The sequence below is a fragment of the Orcinus orca genome, chromosome 2 (assembly GCF_937001465.1).
Source record: "Orcinus orca chromosome 2, mOrcOrc1.1, whole genome shotgun sequence".
Lineage (NCBI taxonomy): Eukaryota > Metazoa > Chordata > Mammalia > Artiodactyla > Delphinidae > Orcinus > Orcinus orca.
The window spans coordinates 151,304,591-151,311,025 of record NC_064560.1 but is presented as its reverse complement, the minus strand read 5'-3'; the positions used below and the strand labels follow the sequence as shown (position 1 = coordinate 151,311,025).

The window sequence follows — 6,435 nt, the reverse complement described above, 5'->3', positions numbered from 1 at the left end:
TTTTTCCCATGCTGTGGGTTGTCCTTTTACTCTCTTAAGAGTGTCCTTCGATGCAATAAAGTTTTAAATTTTGTTGAAGTCTAGTCTGTCTATTTTTTCTTTTCTTGCCTGTGCTTTTGGTGTCATGTCCAAGAAATCATAACCAAGTCCAATGTAATGAAAATTTTCTCCTGTATTTTCTTCTAAGAGTTTTATAGTTTAGCTCTTAAGTTTAGGTCTTTGTTCCTAAACAAAACAGATTTTTGTATATAGTATAAGGAAAGTGTCCAATTTCTTTCTTTTGCATGTGGATATCTAGTTTTCCCCATACCATTTGTTGAAAAGATTGTCCTTTCCCTATCACATGGTCTTGGCACCCTTGTCAAAGATCATTTGATCACATATACAAGGTTTTGTTTCTAGGATCTCTATTCTATCCCACTGGTCTATATGTCCACCCTTATGCCAGTACCACACTGCTTTGATTATTGTAGCTTTGTAGTAAGTTTTGAAATCAGAAAGTGTGAGATCTCCAACTCTGTTCTTTTGAAACGTTGTTTTGACTATTCCAGGTCCTTTGAGATTCCATATGAATTTTAAAATAGATTTTTCTATTCTGAAAAAAAAACTGCTGTTGGGATTTTGAAAGAGATTGCATTGAATGTGTAGAGCAATTTGGGCAATATTTTCCTTTTAACAATATGAAGTCTTCCAGTACATGAACTCAGGATGTCTTTCCATTTATTTAAGTGTTCTTTAATTTCTTTCAGCAATGATTTGTAATTTTCAATGTTCAAGTATTTAGCCTCCTTGATTAAAAATTTATTCCTGAATACTATATTGTTTTTGACACCCTGATAAATGGAATGATTTTTTTAATATCCATTTCAGATTTTTCATTGCTAGTGTATAGAAATGTAACTGATTTTTTGTGTGTTATTTTGTATCCTGCAACTGCTACATTTTTAAAATTAACTCTAACTGTTGTGTGTGTGTGTGTGTGTGTGTGTGTGTGTGTGTGTGTGTGTGTAATCCTTAGGATTTTTTACATAAAAGATTCTGTTGTCTGTGAACAGAGATAATTTTACTCTTTTCTTTCCAATTTGGATGCCTTTTTTCCTATTGCCCAATTTCTCTGGCTAGAACTTCCAATATTATGTTGAAGGAAGCAGACACCCTTCTTTTTTTCCTAATCTTAAGTGAAAACCTCTCAGTCTTTCACCATTGAGTAGGATATTAGCTGAGGATTTTTCATATATGGACTTTATAAGTTGAGGAAGTTTCCTTCTGTTTCTAGTTTTGTCATTGAGTGTTGAATTTGTCAAATGGTTTTCTGCATCAATTGAAATGATTCTGTGGGGTTTTTTCTTTATTGTATTAATGTGGTATATTATAGTGATTGATTTTTTAAAATTAATTATTTATTTTGAATTTTTGAAATTTATTTATTTTTTATACAGCAGGTTCTTATTAGTTATGTTTTATACATATTAGTGTATATATGTCAATCCCAATCTCCCAGTTCATCCCACCACCATCAACCCCCCCACCCCTGCCAACCGGCCACTTCCCCTCTTGGTGTCTATACGTTTGTTCTTATAGTGATTGATTTTTAAATGCTGAACTATCCTTGCATTCCATGAATAAATTCTATTTGGTCATGGTATATAATCCTTTTAATATGTCACTGAATTTGATTTGCTAGTATTTTTTTTTTAATCTATATTCTTAATGGGTCCTGGTCTATAGTTTTCTTTCCTTGTTGTGTCTTTTACTGGCTTTGGTATCAGGGTAATGCTGGCCTCATAGAATGAGTTAAGAAGTGTTCCCTTCTGTTCAATTTTTGGGCAGATTTTGAGAAAGAGTAATATTAATGCTTCTTTAAATTTTTGGTAGAATTCTCCAATAAAGCTATCTAGTCCTGGAATGTGTGTTTCTTTTTTTAAAAATTTATTTTGTTGAAGTATAGTTGATTTACAATGTTGTGTTAATTTCTGCTGTACAGAAAAGTGATTCAGTTATACACATATACATTCTTTTTCATATTCTTTTCCATTATGGTTTATCACAGGACATTGAATATAGTTCCGTGTGCTATACAGTAGGACTTTGTTGTTTTGAAATTTTTATTTCTAAACCAACTTCTCCCTCTTCCCTGCTCCCATGTTTCTGATATACAGTTGGGTTTGGGACTAACTACCCCAAATACCCAATTTGAACACTCTTGGATATAACTCTTGATAAATTAGTCACATATTTTTTTAAAGAGAGGAAAAGCTTTGGGTAAGAGTTGTACTCAAGCTACCCAGCTCCGGAAGTGCCCACAGGAGGGAAAGAGAAGGATACAGGGGTGAGTGAGCCTCTGAGAACAAGGAGAGTATTGACAACCTCAGGAGGAACCGGGTGCCTGGTGTACAGCTTCCACCCTTCACCTGAGTGCAGCTGTTTCCATCCAGATAGCTTCTCCCCACAGCTTTACCTGGCCTGTAACCACTAGACCTCTGGGCACCTGCTTAGTCTGAGAGGTGGTGAAGGGAGGAGGTGTTATGTACAAAATGTGACTCACAGGAGTCAGACTGCCAGGGGTCAGGTCCTTCTCTGAGCTCTAATGGGCCAAGCGGATGGTGCTGCAGCAGGAAGAGGAAGCTTCTTGGTACAAATTGATTAACGTGACGTTATTCTCACTAAATGTTTTCTTAAGCTTGTGCACAAAGATTATGGACAATGGAAAAGTGTCATAAAACTTGTAATCAGACAGAAAAGCTATTTTCTGCAGGTCCCTTTGCCTTTTAACCTCAATCTCTCTTCTCCCCACCCCATCTTTCCTCAGGCACCAGGCTACATTTCCAGTAAAATCTTGCTTGGCCACTTGTGTAGAAAGAGGAGTTAATATTTGAATACTCAACGGACTGGTTCTCCTTGGCAGCAAGTAGCCAAGTAAATATCCAAGCGAGAACAAGGGAAGGAACAAAATGGCACCAAGTCCAAATGAGAAGTGCCTCAGTCATCCTGCAACACCCTGGATGCCCCCAGTGAACAACATCCTCTCTCCAGGTGAGTCATGGCCTCCACACCCAGCAGGGTGTAGACACACTGCACTGAAATAAAATAGTAAGACTAAGTCAAGCAGGTAAAACACTCCCTTGTTGTCAATTTGATAAAATGTTCAATCCTGCTTCAAGAATGGAAGACAGAAGGAGGGTTTTCAACAATACCAGGTTTTATATAATCCCACTAGAACTAGGGATCTGCAGTAAGGCTTGAAAATGTGTAATCTCACAGATATTTCCATCTATAAATACAAAAGTGCATGGAAGCTCTGAAAAAAGTTTTTGTTTTGTTTTAAGGGGAGGGGAACTTCTATAGTGCTCTAGACCTTGAATAGACGATAAAAGACAGTTTGGAAGATCTGAGTTTCCTCTTCAAAATCCAAGATGTAAATGCACACTTAAACTATTCCTACTTCTACTTTTTTTCCCCCTTACACCTTATACCCTTGAAATAGAGAAGAGAAAGTGATAATAGCACCCCAGCTATGCAGAACTGGCTCAGGAGACCAAAGGCCTAAAAGAGATTGTAACGTTAGCAAGAAAGCCTGTGATTAAAAGTCACTTAAGACCTAATGCTCAAATATTCTAAGCTACTATTACATCAGAAGCATTATTTCTCAAGATGGAAGGACTAGTGAAAAACCTGATGGGCCTGCAAAGGTGTAAACTTACCCACAAGGCTGAAGTAGCCTAAGCTCTGATCTTTTTTTTTTTTTCTAAGCTCTGATCTTGATGAGCATAGAAGTTCCTCTGCCCCCTTATTATTGGTAGAAAACGTCCCAAATAAACTTACACCAGGTCACTTTATCATTATCATGATGATTATTGTCAATAAACACTTATTAGGCATCCAGTTGCCAGCACTATCCTGACCAGACCAGTTTCAACTTCCCTGAATCATTACTTGGTGAACATATCCATGGGCATTGCTTCATCACTGTTCTGGACTTACACTCTTTGCAATTTCTATATAGATATGTGCTGCTTTTGACACAAGCTTTCCTTGTAAGTAGACACTAAAATACAGGCTTATAATTAGCTCTCTAGGGAGGCAAAAGTGTGTGGTAGAGCAGAGCTTAGCAGGAGAGAAATCAAGGCAGGTATTGAAGAAACACGGCACGGAAGATGCGTAATACAAAGGTTATTTGAAGTGTGGGCAATACCACTAAAGTAGGGGAAGAAAACAGAGTCCTATCACTGCAGACTTTTCTAGTTATTATTTCCACACATATTAGCACGTGGTTCTGAAAGTGTACTTGTGCTTTATCCAACCCCATCCAATCTTGGAAACCTACAGTGGGCTGGAATGTAAGACACATAATCCTGGACAGACCACAGCTCCATGTGGGCAGCATTGTGTCTAATCAAGCCCATGTCTCCAGTCCTGGGGCCAACACCTTGCCCCATGATGGGCTCTCAGTTCCTGTTTCTTTTTTTTTTTTTTTCTTTTTCTTTTCTTTCCTTAGCTTCTTTCCTTCCTCCCTTCCTTCCTTCTTTCCTCCCTCTCTCTCCGTCTCCTTCCCCTCCTCCCTCCCTGTTCCTTCCTTCCTTCCTTCCTTTCCTTCTTGAAGTGTGTATTTTATTCATCCCTTGGCATCTTGAAATTGCCATCTCCCCCCACTACCCCACCATTGATTTCAAGGTGACAAAGGAACTGGTGATAAGTCTGAACTGTTTTTACCTCTTAAATACATCACAAACCATAGCTGCCAAATCATCTATTGAAGAAAACACAGGTCACATCATTCACTGTCTGGTGATCACTCTTCTCCAGGTAGATGGTTCGCTGCCATCATCATGACAGGAAGCAGTCCTGTGCAGGTGCTAAGTCGCCCCCCTCAGACTCTCCCCTGGGATCACTCTTTCAGCCCATGAGGCGTTTTGACGGGTGTCTCTCCTCCGTGCTCAGTGCCGTTACCAGGCGTCAGATACTTGAACATCAACCCCCAGTTCTCTCGAACCATGGCAGTACCAACCCAGTGCCCATGATGATGGGATCCTCTCTGGTTACGGCTCATGAGATCATTTCTTTAAGAACTGGTCGTTGGAGACGTCTGCCTTAAACGGTGGGGTTCCCAAATGTGCAGTTCTCCTCAATAGCAAGGTTGTAATCGGCACCCTTCCCATCTTTTGGCCTCTCCCGTTGCGGAGCACAGGCTCCGGACGCGCAGGCCCAGCGGCCATGGCTCACGGGCCCAGCCGCTCCGCGGCATGTGGGATCTTCCCGGACCGGGGCACGAACCCGCGTCCCCTGCATCGGCAGGCGGACTCTCAACCACTCCGCCACCAGGGAAGCCCACCCTTCCCATCTTTGTAGGTGCTGGTCACTATCCTCATCCAGCCTTGCTCGCCCCATGAATTCCGGACAAGTCAGTACTCCATCCCATCGCTGACGCCCCACCCGGCCACGGAAACGATGTGGTTTATGTAGGCCTTGTCATGGTATTCAGCATAGATGCCTCCAGTGTAGTTAGACCTCTTTTCTGTTGCCATCGTACCGCCTCTGATGGGACCGTTTGTGTAGATTTTCACCATCACCTTTTCCCTCCTGGAGACCAAGCCATAGTCGCCAACTTTCCAAAGGGTGTAGTTCTGGATGACACGGCGCTCTTTGAATTCGGTGCAGGTTCCGCACTGGTTAAACTTGTCACACTCTTGGTCCTTGGCCTGGTCGTTGTTGCGGGTCTCGTCGGGGATGCGGCGCGGGCGGGCGTGCTCCCACCCCTGCAGGCGGTCGCCCGCCTCCCAGGAGCCGGCGTTGCCGCCGTCGATGACGTGCTGCACTGAAGACCACGCCCCCTTGCGCCTGTTGGGGCTCCAGTCGGCCGTGGCGCTGGTGCCGCCGTCCTGGGGGATGTGCTGGCTCCTGGTGACCTTGGCGTAGTTGACCCCATCCGCGTTGCGCCAGTCCCAGCTCTTGGGCAGATCCGATGGGGACAGGTACTCACGAGGCCGGGGGTATGTCTTGCGCCCCAACTGGGTGAGCTGTTTCCCGCGCGGGGGCTGACAGCCCGGGCGGAAGTGGAAGCCGGCCTGCGCCGCTCCACCAGCAGCAAGAGCAGGCAGAGCAGCGGCGGCGGCCTGAACGACGCCATGGACCCCGCGCCGGTGCGATCGGACCCCCAGTTCTTGTTTCTTGAATCATATCCTTCCAGAGCTCCCCATTTGTTACTTTCTTAGACATTTGACATCTAAATCTAAGACTAGAAGTGAACTCTAAACCCTCATGTATCTAAATTTCAAGCGCCCTGCCGTGGTACATGGAACCAGCCTCGAGGCAGGAGTAGAAAGGATGCTCGTCGACTTCTGCTGTGCCTGGTCTAAGCTTGGCTTACCTCAGATAGAGTTCTGGCTGCCTTATTTTCAAAAGGTTCCTGCCTTTCCTGAGAACTCAGAGAGGTAACAT

At 43.2% G+C, this 6,435-nt stretch overlaps 1 pseudogene; it reads right to left on the bottom strand.

Moving 5' to 3' along the window:
• Nucleotides 1-4,892: 4,892 nt before the first annotated feature.
• Nucleotides 4,893-6,124, bottom strand: LOC101271104 (cathepsin Z-like; annotated as a pseudogene).
• Between the last annotated feature and the right edge of the window lie 311 nt (nucleotides 6,125-6,435).